This window comes from Podarcis tiliguerta (assembly GCF_965153285.1).
Source record: "Podarcis tiliguerta genome assembly, chromosome: 2".
Classification (NCBI taxonomy): domain Eukaryota; kingdom Metazoa; phylum Chordata; class Lepidosauria; order Squamata; family Lacertidae; genus Podarcis; species Podarcis tiliguerta.
The window spans coordinates 40356207-40374103 of NC_139535.1; the positions used below are offsets into that span (position 1 = coordinate 40356207).

The 17897-nt window shown below is 45.0% G+C and overlaps 1 protein-coding gene across 1 annotated transcript in view; it reads left to right on the plus strand.

Moving 5' to 3' along the window:
- The window catches only part of EEFSEC (eukaryotic elongation factor, selenocysteine-tRNA specific), a 251422-nt gene that overhangs the window by 188506 nt on the left and 45019 nt on the right, over positions 1 to 17897 (plus strand). The window contains exons 12-13 of the mRNA XM_083418565.1: positions 10452 to 10613; positions 11671 to 11830. The gene's annotated coding sequence lies outside the window, so the exon portion shown is untranslated. The remainder of the gene's footprint in view (positions 1 to 10451; positions 10614 to 11670; positions 11831 to 17897) is intronic.

Genomic DNA, 17897 nt, shown 5'->3' on the forward strand with positions numbered 1-17897 from the left:
GGAACAAATCCCGGCTGTGTTAGCATTTTCTGCACATGTTCACCTTCCTCTGTCCCCGGCCTGCTTGGGTCTCACCAAGGTAGGCTCTGTGCCCGAGGTGAATGCGCTGGGAAGAATTTACGGGAAATGTTTCACGTTTTAAACAAATAAATCAGGGGGTATTCCTTTCATGCCTGCTGTCCTGCTCTTCCCATCCTGTTAAGCTAAATATTTGCACAGTAGTATTGGCGCAAATGTGGGGGTGGGCAGGGAGCTGAGCGAGGAACGAGTGCATTTCATTTGGGCGCTTGTATATTGCCATCAGCTGCGCTCTCTCTCTCCCCGTCTGTGTGTTTTTCTAAGCGAGGTCAAGACGAGTTTCGCAGTCCGAACGGTTCACTGCAATTCTCTACAGGATATCCTCGTTTTACTTTAATGGGGAGGAAATTAATGAAACATACAGGCCCTGGGGCTTTGAATACTATACATTAATATTATCCCAACTCATTGTGGTATGCACTCTGTCTCAGACTAAACTTTACACTGGACGGAGGAAGCTGTGATCAGATTCAGGTGCCTGTGAAATTTAAGTTGGGGGGCTGGGAAGTGTGGGAGGAGGAGGCATGGAATGGGGGGGGGGAGAAAAGCAGGACTTAAAGTTGTTTCCTTCCGTTTCAACTCTCATCAGTGTGAGAAGCAGGGAGGGCCGGTTGAGATCAAGTCAGTGTACAGCAAACAGGGACGTTTTTTTCCTTGCATAAGGGCCTTTGAGTACCAGATGCTTGGGGCAAACAATGGGGGGGGGGCGGCTTTAGAAAGGGATTCATCAAAATTAATGGAGAATGTGTCTATCAAGAACTATTAGTTCTGATACCTAAGTGGAGCTTCCATTTGCAGGGGCAGTCTACCTCTGAATACCAGATGCTGGAAGACCAACAATATGGGAGGACTGTTGCATTCATGTTAGGGACATCAGAGAACTTCATCAAAAATTCCTGCAATTCAGAAATTCATCAAAGGTCAGGAATGGAAATCACACAAGCGAATACAAGCAATATTCACTAATGATGGTGTTTTTTTGTTTTGTTCCTGAACATTATATAACTACATTAGTTGTTGGCATCATTGTTTTTGACATTGTTTTGAAACACATGGTTATTAATCACGTAGATTTCGATTATAGTGGATAGTGAAACAAATAATGCAGGATTTCGGCAGAAGCCTAGCATAAGTCCCGTGGAGATGTCCTGGAAAGGCTGGTCAGGACAGGAAGGAGGGTGAGAGGAGCTCAAGGAGCTGGAGTCAAGATGATCCCGGGAAGGTACCTTGCAGGTTGTCTTGTCCCCAGGAGGTCTCAGAGTTGTCAAAGCTGGAGATTTTGGGCACAGAGCCAGACCCCAGAGAGGAACCTAGTGGATTGTTGGAATGGGGAGAAGCCCACTCAGGAGCTGCCAGATGCTCCCAATCAGCTCCCTTTCCCACAAGAACCTCCTCACCTTCTTTTGTAAATGAGTCTCCACCTGCAAGGGAGGTGTCAGAGCACAGGTCTGGTTCTGAGCCATCACAGTCTCCTCCCCTGTTGCCTACAACACAGAGACATCACTATGATAAGACCGCTCAGACCCAACCCACTCAAAGAAGTGTCCAAATTTGCCCAGTCCAAAGATGCTGTGCATGCCCCACTCCCAGGGGGCGTGTCAATCATTGGATCAATGTCTCAGCACGTCTAAGCCATGCAATACAACTGCTGCACCTTTACCCCTTGCCTTGGCTATGCACCGTAGTGATTTGTGCATTAAAGACTAAAAAGATTAAAGATTTTGGCAGAAGCAACAATCCAGATTTGATCTCTTCATTTAGCGAGAGCCAGGAGGAAGCTGAACTGCAGCAAAATGGAAACAGCACAGATTGCAATAGACCCAGGACCAGATGGAAATTTCTGCCTCCTTGTAAGAAAGTAAAAACATAAGAAGAGCCTGCTGATCAGGTCTATCTTGTCCAGCATCCTGTTCTCACAGTGGCCAGAGGCCTGTGGAAAATCTACAAGCAGAACCTGAGCACAGCAGCAGTCTGCAGACCAGAATATCCCAATGACTGGTGTTCAGAGGCATAGTGCTCTGATACTGGAGGCAGAACATGGGCTTGGTGGCTAGCAGCTGTTGATAGCTTTGTCCTCCATTAATCTCTCTAATCCTCTTTTAAAGCCATCCAAGATGGTGGCCATCACTGCCTCCTGTGGGAGCTCATTCCATAGTTTAAGTATGCACTGTGTGAAGAAATATACAAGAGCATCCCTGTTTCCATTTGCGAAACAATTTCCTTTTTTATGCGTCTGTTGAAGGTGCAGGAGCTCTCTCCTTCCCTGCATCTGTTCTCCTTAGAGGGTATGCAGAGAAAACTTAAGATATTTGCAGAATGTCTGTGGCATTTGTACAGCTGGGTTCCACGCAGCATAATAACAGAGGACATGGAAGAGGAGAAATGTGATTCACCACATTTCCCCTCAAGAACGATTGTGGATTGATTCCTGGGGAAATGCGATATTCTCCCAACAGAAGTGCAGCCATGAGAAAACTTTTCTGGACCCCTCATAACAACAGGTCATTTATTGCATTAGAACAAGTAGATTGTATAGCAAGGCCCTCAGGCACCTACCTGTTTGTATTTGTATAATAGAATCTCTGATATGCAAGTTCTAGAGGCATGTGCCCAATCCTGTTCTGAGCTACTTATAAGTAATTCTGACTGTGTTCAGTGGAGCTTTCTCCCAGGAGGGGAAATATGCCCAGTCAACCCCAACACATTATTGAGCAGGCCAATCCCATGCAGTGACCCACAGGCTCATGAAGATGGCCTGATGCAAAAGTGGACAGGGCTATTCCCCCCTTAATAGAAGAGGGAATGTTGCACTTATGCCTTCTACACAGTTATTAAAAGTGCAGAAGCTACAGACAGGAGAATCTGGTGGGCTTCATTTCCAAAGCAAACTTATCTGATCCAATCCCCCAGGCCAATTTGCAAATTGGATCAGGGGTACACCAGTGTCAGCACATTGCCAGATTCCTAGATTTCTTACGGATTTCCATTGTGAGTGGTCCAAGGGCTGCCTCTTTGACTCATTATTTGTTTTTTTAAAACAATTACAGTCACCTAGCAAGTGACTAGCTAGCGCGTGGGGCTTCTGTCACCTTGTGCGTTGAAAACCATTTAATCATATCCCTAGAAGCAGCAGGAGTTGATGACATGCTGCTGTTCTCAGTAAGATTTGTATAGAGCCGAGCTTTCCAAACTGTGTGTTGCGACCTCTTAGTGTGTTGGCTGCAGTGTGTTGCATGAATGCTCCCTGCACTCCTTCCGAGGTTGGAAAGGGGTGAGTTTAACCTCCGGTTTGCTAGTAAAACTAAATTACCGTGTCACAAAATGGTGCATGTCTAAAAAAGTGTGCCACCAGCATGGAAAGTTTGGAAAGCTCTGGTATCGAGGGGAAAGGAAAAATGGCTGCCCCCACAGAAACAGGACAGAATGTTTCTTCATTTGAGCCCCTTGCGAAACTGGGATGTAACGGATTTGAATGAAGCGTCCATCTCCAGAAGAGGGTCTGTCCTCTTCTCCATCTGTCCACTCTAATGTGAACTCAATGGGGAATAATCTTAAGTAACTGTAGATTGGATGCGCAATAACTTGAAAGAAAGTCACCCTGAGTTCATTGGGCTTTGCTCACCAATAGATGTGCATGGGACCAATAGATGTCCTCACCCTCATTCATGGACTGCCTCTCATATTACGATGTTGTGGCACAGAAGTGCTCCCAGAATTTATTTCTCTGACAAAAAAGAATTAGTAAGGGAAATATAAAGATTATTAATAAGCATTATGACCTCTGAGGAAGAGATTGTTATTCCTGAGCTGAGCAGCATAGCTAAGTCTTCCTATGGTTTCCCTCGCCCTATTTAATGGAAGAGGTGGTAACCATAGTCACCTCAGGTCACACAGGAAGTTAATTGGCAGCCTAAGATCTTACTAGGATTTCCATTTACTAGCTATTTAAAAACGTCATGTTTAAAGGTTGCTTCCATTTCTCTAACTAGAGATCTTCAGTGTATAACTGTATCAGGCCCAGACCTGGCAATAGTGCTTTCAGTAATTGTTTTCTTTATCTTCTCCCGCCCCCCCTTGGTGGTGCAAACCGACTCAGATTACAGTATTTGGTACTATCCTTCCATCAAAAGGGAACAAAATCCTTCACGTTTTTGACTGGGAGTTAGAGGAAGAAAGCTTGTTTGGAGAAATCAAGAAGAAAGAAACTGAAAGGTCGCCATGGCTTCTCTCTCTCTCTCTCTCTCTCTCAGGAATTATTGCACCATTTCCCTCCTCCAACTCAAATGTTCAAATGCTGGACATTTTCTATAGGCCTAAGAAAAGCAAAGGAGGGAAAATCACTCCTGAATCATAAGGTTCCCTCCATTTGATTTTAAACATTACTGATCTGTTTGCCTTGTGGAGAGGGGAGGGGGGAACCCACAACTTGAATATTACCACATTTCACAAACTGAAGGCTCTGCCTTGGGTTACAGGGACAATTTATTAGTGGAAATATCTTTAATTAATTTGTGCACAAGTTCGTGTTTTTCTTTAATTCTTCTCCCCAGGCTCTTGACCCATAGTAATGAAATCTGAGAGCCCTTTTCAGAAAATGACTTTCTCAGCATTTTTGTTCCTTTTAAAGTTAAGTGTATCGCATAATGACCATGAAATGTTATCCTTTATTAGGAACACACTTTTCACTGAGAGTCTTCAAATAGACTTTATTACCAAGAGCTCTGCGCTAAGCTGCCATCCGCTTCCTTTGCCAGATTTGAAGAAGCCACTTCGTGTGTCCTAAAGCCTGTTGAGAGGATTTGCTGGACATCCCAGACGCCAACTTCGGAAAGTAATCAGGCAGCTCAGGGCTTCAGGGGCCCAGACAGGCAGACAGTGCAGTCAAGGTGTGCAGGCTGACTGAGGACACTGCTCTGCTGGTGCACAAGCCAGTGGCCAACCGTCACAGGTGCTTGAGATCACTGGACTGGTCTTCCACCAGCCAGATGAAGGCCAAGGGAGGTTCTCTATTAGTAGAGGTTAAGGGGATGCAACTAGGGTGCGCAGATGCAAAAGAGGGCAGGGAAACAACCCCTACCCCAGTTGTGTGGAAGAGGGAATTTCAGCAGCATAATAATAATAATAATAACAATAATAATAATATAAATTTACTTATACTCCACCCATCTGGCTGTGTTGCCCCAGCACATATAAAAGAATAATAAAATGTCAAACATTTAAAAACTTCCCGATACAGGGCTGCCTTCAGATGTCTTCTAAAAGTTGTGTAGTACATTATCTCCTTGACATCTGATGGGAGGGCGTTCCACAGGGCAGGTGCCACTACCGAGAAAGCCGTCTGCCTGGTTCCCTGTAACTTCACTTCTTGCAGTGAGGTAACTGCCAGAAGGCCCTCAGTGCTGGCCCTCAGTGTCTGGACTGAACAATTGGGGGTGGAGATGCTCCTTCTAGTATAAAGGGCCAAGGCTGTTTAGGTCTTTAAAGGTCAGCACCAACACTTTGAATTGTGTTTGGAAATGTACTGACAGCCAGTGTAGATCCTTTAGGACTGGTGTTATATGGTCCCGGTGGCCACTCCCAGTCACCAGTCTAAACAAAATTTGCTTGACTGATTAAAAAGGGGGGCGGATTGACTGATTGATTGAACAACATCTGCTAAAACTGCTTCTTCTGTGCAACAATTAAAAGGTACTGAAGCTGTGTCCTCTTTTGCATCTGGTCCTCCTGGCAGGGACAGTTTTAGGGTCACCTGTGTTGAAACTTACTTCACTTCTGCATATCATACATTCAAGATGAATGACTAGACAAAATACTCAGTTTTTCAACAACTTGAGCTAATCCCAAATACCAGTTAAGCAGGATTCAGAAGTGTTAGACCATTGTCTCTAGTAGTTCACATCAGGGATAGCCAGATGTTGTTGGGCTCCAACTCTCATCAGCCTCAGCCAACCAAGGATGATGGTAGTTGTACTCCAGCATCTGGAAGGCATCACATTGGTTACCCTGGATGTAGATTTTTTTTCCACTGGCCTCTGTGTAGCTAGACTACTTCCTTTAAGGAGAATAGGGACTAGAGCTAATTTGAATCCTGTTTTTAGTTCTGTGGGGTGAGGGCTCCTAATGTAAACTTTCCCCAAGTGTTCTAGGCAAGTAAAATGAGCTTTGATGGGTGGGTAACACCATCACAAGAGTAGATTTCTCCCCCCTAGCCTACACATGCTCCTTGGAACATGCAGGGATATTTTCTAAGCCTGGAAGGCACGTCTAAACTTTTTCTAACAAACGCCTGGGGTGGGTGGGGGTGGGTTGGAAAGAGAGCATGCTCTGCTACATGCTCTCACTGTACTTTGTTCAAATGCTGGAAAGGAGCTCCAAAACAGATAAGACAGAACCCTGAAAGATGGCTGTATCAGTGGCTATTCATTGTGATAGCCAAGCACTGAGGCAACTTGCTCAGAAACAATATACTTGCAATCGCTACAGAGCAAACAACATTGGGATAGTTATCTCTATCATACATTGTTTATGGACTTCCCATGTATGTCCAACTGGTTGGCCGTTCGTCTTATCTGAAGAACCCAGGGTTTCAGTGTTTATAGGCGATTAATCAGTTGGGTCCATCTATTAAAAAGATTTTAATTTGCTAAAGAAAAAGAATGCTGTAAATGGCGTTTAAAAATGAAATGGACAAATTCATGGAGGATAGGGTTACCACTGGCTAGTAGCCATGATTATAGCTGTATGCGGCCTCCATGTTCCGAGAAGCAGTATATGGCACTTGCTGGAAGCAAGAGCAGGAGAGGCCTCTGAACTTCATTGCCCCCCCTACTAGTGAGCTTACCAGAGGCAGCTGGACAGCCACTGTGAGAAGCAGGACCTTTCATCTGATCCAGCAGGATTCACCTTTGGTTTTGTGCCTCAAATCAGCCAGCAACCTTTTTTTTTTACATTTACTAATCCTTATGAAAACTGTTAATGGCAGGAACCACTTGCTTCACAGCATCCCTCTCTTATTTAAGTGCAATTTGGAAGAAAAGAAGGAAAGCAATTGGGTGTGAATGTGGGTGGGGACCAGAAACTTGCATTTCGCAAAAAGCTAAGCTGGAGTTTTGAGCCTGAGCATCACTCCATGTTTGCCTTGTCTTCCTTGTCAGATCACAGGCTGGGTGTGCAAACAATTTGTGTTGCTTTTGACAATCGACCACAGGATCATTGACTGCATGTGCTTTTCGTTTGGATGTTTCGTTCAGCAGCTGTTCTCATTGACATAACCCTGTTATGGCGGTCTGTGTTTCCGTTTGATTTGCTCTTGCCCAATGTTTTGTACCAGTCAGCTCTCCTTGCCAACTCCTCTCTCTCTCTCTCTCTCTCTCTCTCTCTCTCTCTCTCTCTCAAAACCTCCTACACCGTTCACCCCCAACTGCCACCCCTTGACCTATTTGTTATTTCAACCTCCAGGATTAAACTGGGACCCCAATTGTTATCAGGAAGATTCAGGAAGGTGGGTGAAAAAGGAAACATAATCTTATCTGAAAATAGAAAATATGATAAGGGCCCCCTATCTTGGAGCTGCAGTGTCCCTCGTGGTGGGGCTGCAGCAGTTCCTTTGAACGTAATCGCTGACACCATCTCTGCTAAATCACCTTTCACACAGCTCGAGCCTTTGATACAAAGGCCTCTGGCAAAATTAGAGCAGGATTCTATTAGACCCCACAGCAAAAAAGTATTTAATACTTTGCTGATCAGAATTATACGGGGGCAACCAACTATAATTGCTATAATGGGAGAGGGGGGTTGTAGGGGCAGCATCAAGGTGGAGGGGGTTTGCATGCCCACTTTCTAGATGTACAAAGTGTGGCAAGGGGGTGGTTTGGCAGCAAGCAGAAGAAAATTATGTGGGCTGGTGCATATAAATGATACTTCAAAGTCTATCTCCCAGAACTGGGCAAAACTGTAACTGGAGTATAACCCATACGTAATCAGATTTTCTAACTTGCCATCTTTGGGGTGGACGGTTTTTTTTACTCCACTGTAAGTTATGTCACGTCTTTATTTTGTTTAATCTCAGTCAGAATGGATGTAATTGTCTTGTATCCACACAGATGCCAGCCCTTTTCACATTTCCCCCTGCCAGTTTTGAAAAGTCAACAGTTTGGCAAGCTTAGAATCATAGGATTGTAGAGCTGGAAAGGACTACAAGGTTCATGCAGGGATTTTTTGCCCAGCTTGGGCTTCTTCTGGAACACAATCTAGAACCATAAAGTGAATACATTTTGAGCAGGGTTTAGGACCAGAAGTGTTATATATAGGGAGTGTATTCCTGGAAGTATCATTGATTGGAAATAGAGCTATACTGTAGGATGGAGCAGGGATGGGGGGGGTCTGTGGCCTTTCAGCTGTTGTTGGACTACAGCTCCCATCATCCCTGACCATTGTCCACACTGGCTGGGGCATGTGGAATTGGAATGCAACAATGGCAGGGCGCGCGTGTGCACACACACACACACACACACATACGGTTTCCCAGTGCTTTATCTGTTTTTCTTTATAACATAATGCAGTGGATTCCATATTGCCATAGATCACCTGGTAACTAGGTGGAGATATGCTTCACTCATTTTGCCACTGTCTGTAAACTCAACAGCAACTGCAGCCCATTATGAGTCTATGGCGAGTGTGCCTCTCTGACACATGTGTTTTCAAATGTTTGACACATTCACAGTATACATTTGTTGGTGGAGGTGTACCTTGGTAATGTGTGAAGTGGCCCTGCATTTTCTTTACAGCGCCAGACCTAAGAAACAGCTGCAAGATGCAACAAATTATTAATGTGCAGATCTGAGCAAGTAAGCATGAGGACTGGGCTCTCAGGGGCTTTTTATATGCTAAGAACATGAGAAGCATATACTGTAAGAAGAGTCCTGCTAGCTCAGACCAGAGGTCCATTGAGTCCTGCATTCTGCTTCCAGCAGCAGCCACCCAAATGCCTCTGGGAAGCCAGCAAGAAATCACATGGAGTAAGTGAAGTTAACTCTTACTTAGAAGAAACAGGATCCGTTCAGGAGTGCCATGCCTAATGAGCACAGCAACTCTTCTTTGATAGATCTTGCCCCTATGAGGCAGTTGTGGAGATTGAAGAGCTTTGCCTTCCCACGGCTACCTAAGCCTCCTCCTCTCCCGGGTCTTTGCCAAGCAATCTGAGACTAAACTTGCCTTTGCTCCTCCCACTTCATGCCTCTTCTGGTCCTGAGAGACAAGCAGGGAGGGGAGCATGTTGCAGCAGGAGAGGGAGACACCTGTGCCTCTTCACTAGCCTAACTCACCTCTGTCCTCCTGCTTCTGCTTCTGGACTTCTTTAAGCCACAGACTCTCCCTCCTTACTAAACCCTGTTGCCTCTTCAGTTTCTGACACCTCCTTCTCCCAATCTTCTCCCTCTGACTACTCAGACTACCCCTTGAGGGTTGCTTAGCTGGTGCTTCCCACCATTCCTCTGTGTCCAGCCAGTCCATGACATCTGGTAAGTCCACAGGCATGACTTGAAGACAACAGGTTCCCCCCAAAGTTTCTCCCCACCAGCCAGACTTAGTGCCATACTGCCTCTGAATCAAGCAGTTTCATGTAGCCATCATGGCTGATAGCTATTCATAGCCTTATCCCCCACTAATTTGTCAGATTGTCTTTTAACACCACCTGACTCATGGCTATCGCCACATCCTGTGATGACAAATTCCATAAATGAACAACAGAGTGTCCAGTCACGGTTCCTAATTAAAGCCTCGTTTTTAAAATGGCTGTTCTTCCTGCTCAATTTAACCCAAACTATTTTCGTGTCTTCTCGGAACAATTTTGTTGTGGAGAGATGAAGGCACTGCAATGGCATTATAATATGTCATGCTAATTTCATTTTTGAAGCCAGAAGTATTGTTATTTTAGAACATTTATAGAGCTTTCAAATGCTTTTTTTTTCTCTTCAATTCATCCTCGCAACAGCTCTGTGCAGTGAAAGCACAGAGCTTCATCCTCATTAGGTACACAAAGTGAAGCCTACTTCTGCACACAGATCTCCCTTGCTGGAATGGGATGGTGTGGGGAGAATCTTTGCAAGGGAGGGAACCCACAAGTTTCAGGTGCTTTAAATATATTGTTAGAGAACTGCAGTTGCTTTGAATTCATCTCCCCTAAAAGGTCCATTAGAAGTCACTATTTTGGCTTCAACAGGCAGCTAGTATAGAACTTGCCTGTCTAGTATAGACCTTTCAAAGGGTGTAGTGCACTCAGTTCTTATATAGATAATTTGCAGCACCTATGGCTTTTGTTTCCGTTCTGTAGTTTCCTGTCGCTGCAAAGACACTCTTTCTGTTTTCTTCTAAAGGGTCAATGGAAACCATTGTTCAGGAGTGCAATTTATAAGAGGGACATCATCCAGTTAAGTACAATCTTTTCTTGAAAGTTACCCTCCTGTGAACTCACGTTGGTCTTTCTCTGGTGTGGCCAACCCACTGTCCAGAATCCCTTACATCTCCTATGTAAACAGGTAAGAGGAGATCCATGGAAGTTGTGCCTAGAAAAAGTGTTGTAGGAATTAGAAACTCTGAGTCAGGTACCCATTGAGGAGGAATAGCTCTAAATGTTCGTGCATTGTTCATAGAGCTGGTTCATGCATACAAGTACATTGGATTTTTTTTTTTTACCTTTGATCAATGGCAACTCAATGTGTCAACTGCCTCCATTGAACACCATAATATTTGAGCTGATCGGAAGCAATGTGAAAGTGATGTTTGATCTATAGTGGTTTAACCCATGATCACTCTTTTACACATGCAGGTTATCGCTTGATGAACACACATGTGTAAACCAACCACAAAGCATATGTGTATTTTGTAGTTTGGATATCCAAATCAGAGTGCATGAAGAAATCTCTTCAGAACCAGCTCTAATTCTGAGAGCAGCTTTTGAAGTCTCCTCCTGTAGTTTCAAATAAGAAACTGTCGTTGACTGATGGTAATTTTCCTTACTGCTGTTAGTGAAGACTGGTGTCAGGAATCCCTGGAACTGTGAAGCCTGACATTTTAAATCTCCCGTATAGTTAGCTGGAATAGCAGATTCCATATCATGATGCCCTGCCAGTCACATGCCAAGCCAGCATCCCTTGGTCTCCACATTGCTGTCAGGTAGGAATAGGCTTTCTCCTACTTCTCACCTTATGGAAGGAACTGGTGGTGTTAATTGCCTGTTCCTCCAACATCCCCTGCTTACAGGGGACCCTCCACATTGGTCATTTGCCCTTCTGTCAATCATGATCATTTCAATTAAACAGCATCATCCTTCCATTGCTTTGTCACACATCTTTCAACCATCTCCAGAGGCTACTGATGACAAAGTGACCCTAGGCAGAAGTCTGCTGCAACAAGATGGTGCACCTAAAATGTCTAGATTGCAGTGAATAGAAATACAGATTCAGTGTTCTGAATTTCTCGATATGAAACCTCCTGGATGAGTCCTTAGTCAATGCTGGTGAAGTCTGAATGCTTTGTTAGATTGATTATATGTAGCTTCATGCATGCCTTCACACGTTATTTGTGTTACTGCAGTATCATGTGCGTAGACTTCCTGGTGTGAAATTGCCATGGCAGTTCAAACATCGCCAACGGACCTTTTCTATCGCCACCAGTCACTTGAAATGCAAGCCTTGCCAACGACGTCAGTTCACATATTCACCATGAGTCATCCAGTGATGAGCCATCAAGTCAGGTACATGCATTTGTGAATCAGCCCTAAGGTAGTTCAATGCAACAGAACCTCTTAATGTGGCACCTCTGGAACCCAGGGAATTTCGCTAGAAGCTGCATGGCATGTTGACTCACAAAGCCTGAAATGCAAATCCACACAAAATGATTCAGAGTAAACAGGGGGAAATAAAATCCTGCCTTGGAACAACATTAGTAGCAGAGGAGGGAGAACTTCTGAATTTATTTTAAACCCCCCCCCCATTAGGATCCTTTTCATGTTAGGATGAGAGTGGAACAAGTGAGTCTTGAAACACAGGCTGCGTTTCCGCTGGCCAGTCTCCCACCCTACAGGCTCTCTCTGCACGATGCTTCTTACCAGAGGGGATCGCAGGGCAGTTGCTCAGCCAGTAACCTTCGTCTGCTTCCTGCCGAGCTTTCTCTCAAATTATTTTTTTATCAAAAAGGCCCAGAAATTTGATAGGAGAGATGAGGAGATGGGCAACTACCAGGAAGGATAATAAAGAAGAACTGTCACTTCTCTAGCGGGAGCTTTGTTGGGCCTGCTGGTTTCTGCGATAAAGACACAGCAGCTGTTTTGGGTTCTATATCAAAAGGTTGATTGGGCTGCTTGATTATATACGAAGCATAGATTTTGAAGCTCAGCTTAGCATTCCCCGAAAGCGAATCAGTTGCGGGGTAGGAGCTTGACATGTTTGTTACAATCACCACAGAGCTTTGCTGAGCTGGTTGTGGCTCGAGGGGCGTTTGGAAGTACTTTGGGTTTGGTTTATTAAAAGCAACGTTGGATTGAAAGAGCTGATTTCATAACATTACTAAGGATTAATATTTTGATTACTCAAGGCTTTTGAGGCAACGTTTCAGTTTACCCTTTCATCACCCCGTGCTGCTGATTTAGAAAGAAAACAGGGGAAGGATACATGTAACCGCCTATCGTGTTGGGCTGCTGGCACGACAGTTTCCTTTTCTTCAGGGCTGTAGTTCGGTGGCAGGGCATCTGCCTTGCATGCAGAAAGTCCCATGTTTATTCCCTGGCATCTCCCAGTAGGGCTGGGAATGTCTCCTGTCTGAAACCCTGGAGAGTCATTGGCAGTCAGGGCACACAATACTGAGCTCAATGGCCTGCCTCATTATAAGGCAACTTCCAACGCTCCTGTGTTTCCACTGCTTCACACAACCAGGGAGGGAAGTGGTTTGTTGCTGTTGTTGTTTAATAGCCGGACTCCATTATGTGAAACAGTCCAGCACTTAAAAGTGGAATGCCACCTGTGATGATGTCTGAATGGAACTCGGTTGCCAATAGTTGAACACATGAGGGCTGCTCACATCTGCAGAGAGGTGGGATGAATAAGGCTAGGTATCCCCAAACTCGGCCCTCCAGCTGTTTTGGGACTACAACTCCCACCATCCCTAGCTAACAGGACCAGTGGTCAGGGATGATGGGAACTGTAGCCCCAAAACAGCTGGAGGGCCGAGTTTGGGGATGCCTGAGTAAGACGATGCCTACCAAGCCCTGCTGTTGGTGTGGCTTCGCTCTCAAAGCCCACACCCCTGCCGCTCTGCCCCTGGTGCCCATGCCCCTGACAACTACATGCCTGTTGCCTCCACCCTGAGGTGTGGACATCAGCACAGCAACAGTAAGGAAAGGAAAGCTGTACGTACCTACGTTTTCCATCCAGCTAGGAATCCTGAGCTTATGTTCCCATTTAGCTGAATGGGATGATGTAGTGGGCTGGGTCACTGAGCCATAGAATCATAGAATTGTAGAGTTGAAAGGCTCTGGGGGGTCATCTAGTCCAACCCCCTGCAATGCAGGAATCTCAACTAAAGCATCCAAGACAGATGGCCATCCAACCTCTGCTTGAAAACCTCCCAGGAAGGAGAACCCACAATCTCCCAAGGGAGACCATTCCACTGTCAAACAGCTCTTACTGTCAGAAAATTCTTCCTGGTGTTTAGTCGGAATCTCCTTTTTTGTAACACGAAGCCATTGGTTCGAGTCCTGCCCTCCAGAGCAAGAGAAAACAAGCTTGCTTCATCTTCCATGTGACAACCCTTAAGATATTTGAAGACGGCTGTTGTATCTTGGGTGTGCAGTGGTCATGCCATCCTGCTCTCCCTTAGATGCATGGAGGGTAATAAACGATAAATCATCTACATGTGATCAGAAACCAAGAGTTCTGTTCAAGTGTTGTAGTCTTATGTTGGTAGCTAAGCGGTGGATCCTGACACCATAATTCTACCTCCTGTCTAGATGCATTCTGTCTACCTAGAATGAATGCCAGAGTGGGGGGAGGCTTCAGCTGGTTCCCCCTCTTTTTTCTACTAAGAAGCTTCTCCCACCCCCAAACATAGTTTTACTGAAGTTTTCAATACAGGAAAGAGTAACATGCATGGCAACATGCCATTCAAATAGGCAAAAATGATCCTATAATAAGTTGTGCCACATATAAAGAATAACTTTCTCTCTATACATACACAATGAAACAGAATGGAGCATACATGCGTTTGCAAAAGCAATTACAGAAAGCAAATCATTTGAATTAAGAAAGTAATAGAAGGTGTTTCAGTAGCAAACAAACACAAGATGATGCTATGAAGGGTACATTAAGTAATCAAACAGGATAAAGACAATACAGAATAGAACAATTAGCCACAAAGAGCTCTCCACAAAGGCTTTGGTTGTTAAGTCAGTGCTTTTGTGTGCCTACTCTTCCCCAGACTTGCTTTGAGGAAGCTGTCCAAGGAAGTCATTCCTGCAATTGGGACTAGATGGATCCAACCCTCCAAGTTGGTAGGCTGATAGACTGATGGGCTTTAAAAACCTGCATGTAAATACATTATTGTGATCCCTGCCCCTGAGAGAGCCTAACTGCTTCCAGGGGAAAGAACTGCAAAGAAAATTGATTTTTTTAAAAAAAAAATACATTATTTATTTAAAGAGGTATGAACTGCCTTTTAGGGAAATTTGTCCATACAAAGCTTACGGTCTCCAACAAAAAAACCTCTACCTAGCTATAAAAATGCAAACTACAGCGCGAGAACAATAAACCTGCATCAAAAGTGAAGTACAAAAATAGAACATGAAACATAATGAAGAGCATAAAAGGGTAGGAAAACATAAAAAACCCAACAACTGTGGAAGTAAAATGCCTTCATTGTCTTCATAATACCAGCCAGTTTGTCTGCTGGCTTCTGTGTCTTCTGGAGGATAAACCAGACTGAGTGGAGTGAGGAGGTGCCACACTCAGGTGGGAGATGGGGAAAGGCAGCAGATCAGCCCCCAGTCAGCCATTCAGCATTATTTAACACTCTGGAATACTGTAACTCCTTTGCAACTGCAGCATGAGAACACTGGAAGAGCTCATTGGATTCAGGCCAATATTCCATCTCGTCCAGCATCCTGTTCTCACCATGACCAACCAAATGCCTGTAGGAGGACCACAAGCTGGACAAAGGCACTCTCCCTTCCTGGGGTTTCCAGCAACTAGTGTTCAGAAGTGTTTCCCCCCCCCTTCTGACAGCATTTTGAGTGTAGTGGTTGCCTGCACTGCTGCCATTTTGCCCTTGGCAAATACTATTTAAAGTTCAATACAACCAAAACCATTAGAGTTAGCCTTAAAAGTTATAGAGCACTTGCTGCTACTGTAGGAAAGCAAGTGCTCCTTGAAGCCTCATCACCTGCAAATACTTTGCTCCGAAGAACTGATGCGCTAGTCCTTCCATCCGCTTTGATTCCGCAAACCTAAAGTTTACTCCAGCCGCCGTGGTAAGTCGGGGAGATCTGTCAAAGTGGAAGGAAGAGACGCCCGAGGGAAAAACGTGTCCCTGGTCAGCGCCAAAAGGCTCCTGCAAAGTTCAGCAGCCTGTTGACAGAGCAGCCATTGTAGTGCAGCCCTTGGAGGGTTACGGAATCTAGTTGGCTTCCCGAATCCCCTGGGGCTGGATGCAAGAAACTGAAAGAAGTTTTCCTGTTGCTGCTGCCATTTCATTTTTTCCCAGCCCAAGGCAAAAGATTGGGGGAAAGCAAGAAAAAACCGCCAACAACAACCCGAAAACGCTGGCTGATTTGAAGTTCACTCTGTGCTGCACATTCCCATTGTTCTCTTCTTTCTCTACCAATTGTTTACATTTAAGCCCCAGATGTTGCTGTGCATGCATTTTTACTTGCCAAATGCACCGCATTGCAGGGTTTGCAGCCTTTAAAGAAAGAGTTAAGTGATCACTCTTCTCCCCCAAGTCTGTAGAAGAGGAGAGTTTGGAGGAGAAGGGCAAACATATTGCAAGTGATTCAGCATGGAAGGGCCCGGATACTGTAAGCATAAAGACACTTTGAGAATACAACATGCTTGTTTGTGTGTGGCTGAAAATGCTTGACCACGCCCTGGATGCTTAAACGTTACAGGTATTCTGATTCGATGCAGCCATGTATTTTGATATGTACTCTGCTACTGGTGGATTTCAATAGAAATGCTAGCCCAAATTCACTTTGTTCCTTTTAGATAGTCATCATGAGATGTGGGGGGAGCAGGGTGGTTTGGGGAAAGAATCAATGGGACCAGATGCCTTTTTGAATAAGATTCGAAACTTCAATTATCCAATTAAAAAGGTCTTAGCTAGCAAGGCTGGGAAAGCCTGGGGCCTCGGAAAGCCACCGCTAGAGTAGACGTTACCAGCTTAGATGGATCAGTGGTCTCACTCAATATAAAGAATCTCAGATGAATGCATCCTGCCCCACCAGAGCTCATTTAAAAACCCAGGTGTCCCTGTCCTCTGACACACATGCAAACTGTCTCTTGAACTCTGAAACCATCTATGTCACGTAAAAGATGCCTTCTTTCCAGTTTGTTCCTTTGGTGCTGATGTTGTTTCCTTCTCCATGTCTAGAGAAGAGAGGAGGGGGCTTTGCAGCTTCTAGTTGCTAGCCTGAGATGCCTAAAACCACAAAGCGCTCCTTTGAAGTTCAACTCCCTCCTGAAGTTTCTCCCCCTCTTGCTTGTGAAATGCAGATTTTTTGTGCATGTTAAACAAATGACCGCCTTGAGCCAAAGGCTTTTTTAATGGAAGGTATGTGCTGAACTGACTCCTTCCAAAACCACTCTTTTACTTTATTTTAATAGCAATATCATGTGTAATGGTTTCTCTGAGCCTTGTTGTCATAGCTTCTGAACCACCCTGCTTAATTCTTGCTCGGTACGTTTGAACATAAAATTTGCTTATCATTCCAGGGCATGTGAACAACGGCAAATAACAGGGCGTAATTACTGTGTTTGTTAACCAGGATCCATTTGAAGCTATTGAGAGATGTTTCTTCTCCTTTTCCTTTCCCCTCATGTGGCTTTTAGGGCTCATCCATGCTTACCTTTTGCCCAGCTCTTTCCAGACACAGGCCTGCGCTTTAAAACTCAGTGACCTAGCGCTCAAGGACATGGAGCTTTAAAGCATGAACATTGGTGTGTCCGTCACCTCTGCTCTGATGGGGAACCGCCTCCCTTGCGCAAGAGGGTTCCACTGCAAGCACCGGCTCATCCTCTTCCCCGAGCTCAGTGGTGGCAGCATTTGGGTGGGGGGAACGGGACGCTCTGGGATCACATCAGAATCTGGGGTGGTTTCTGTAATTCTTGGAACGTCCCAGGAAAATCAGGACACCTGAAGGGTATGAGGGTTCCTTAATCTCTAGGTAGGGATGGCAAAGACTTCTTTCTGGAAAACCTGGGGAGCCACTGCTAGGCAGGGCAGATAATACCAAGCTAGATTTGACTATTTTTCTGACTCGGTATAAGGCAGCTTGCTGTGTTCCCACAGGCTTACAGAACTAGGCTTAAGTCGCATTTGGCAATTTGAGCAATTAAGGATGTGACCCTGTAGCGCTTCGCCGGGAAGTACGCTCCACTGAGCTCAAGAGGCCTTACTCTGTGACTGTGCTCTTTGATGTATAGATAGAGGAAGATGAGATACGGATATTAAAGGTTCATCTTTGACAGGAGAGTTGAACGCAACGCCTACGCTGCTGTGGCCTGTTGTGCTCTGTGTGTTGTGTAACTTAGATGCCAGATGCAGGCTCTCCCTGT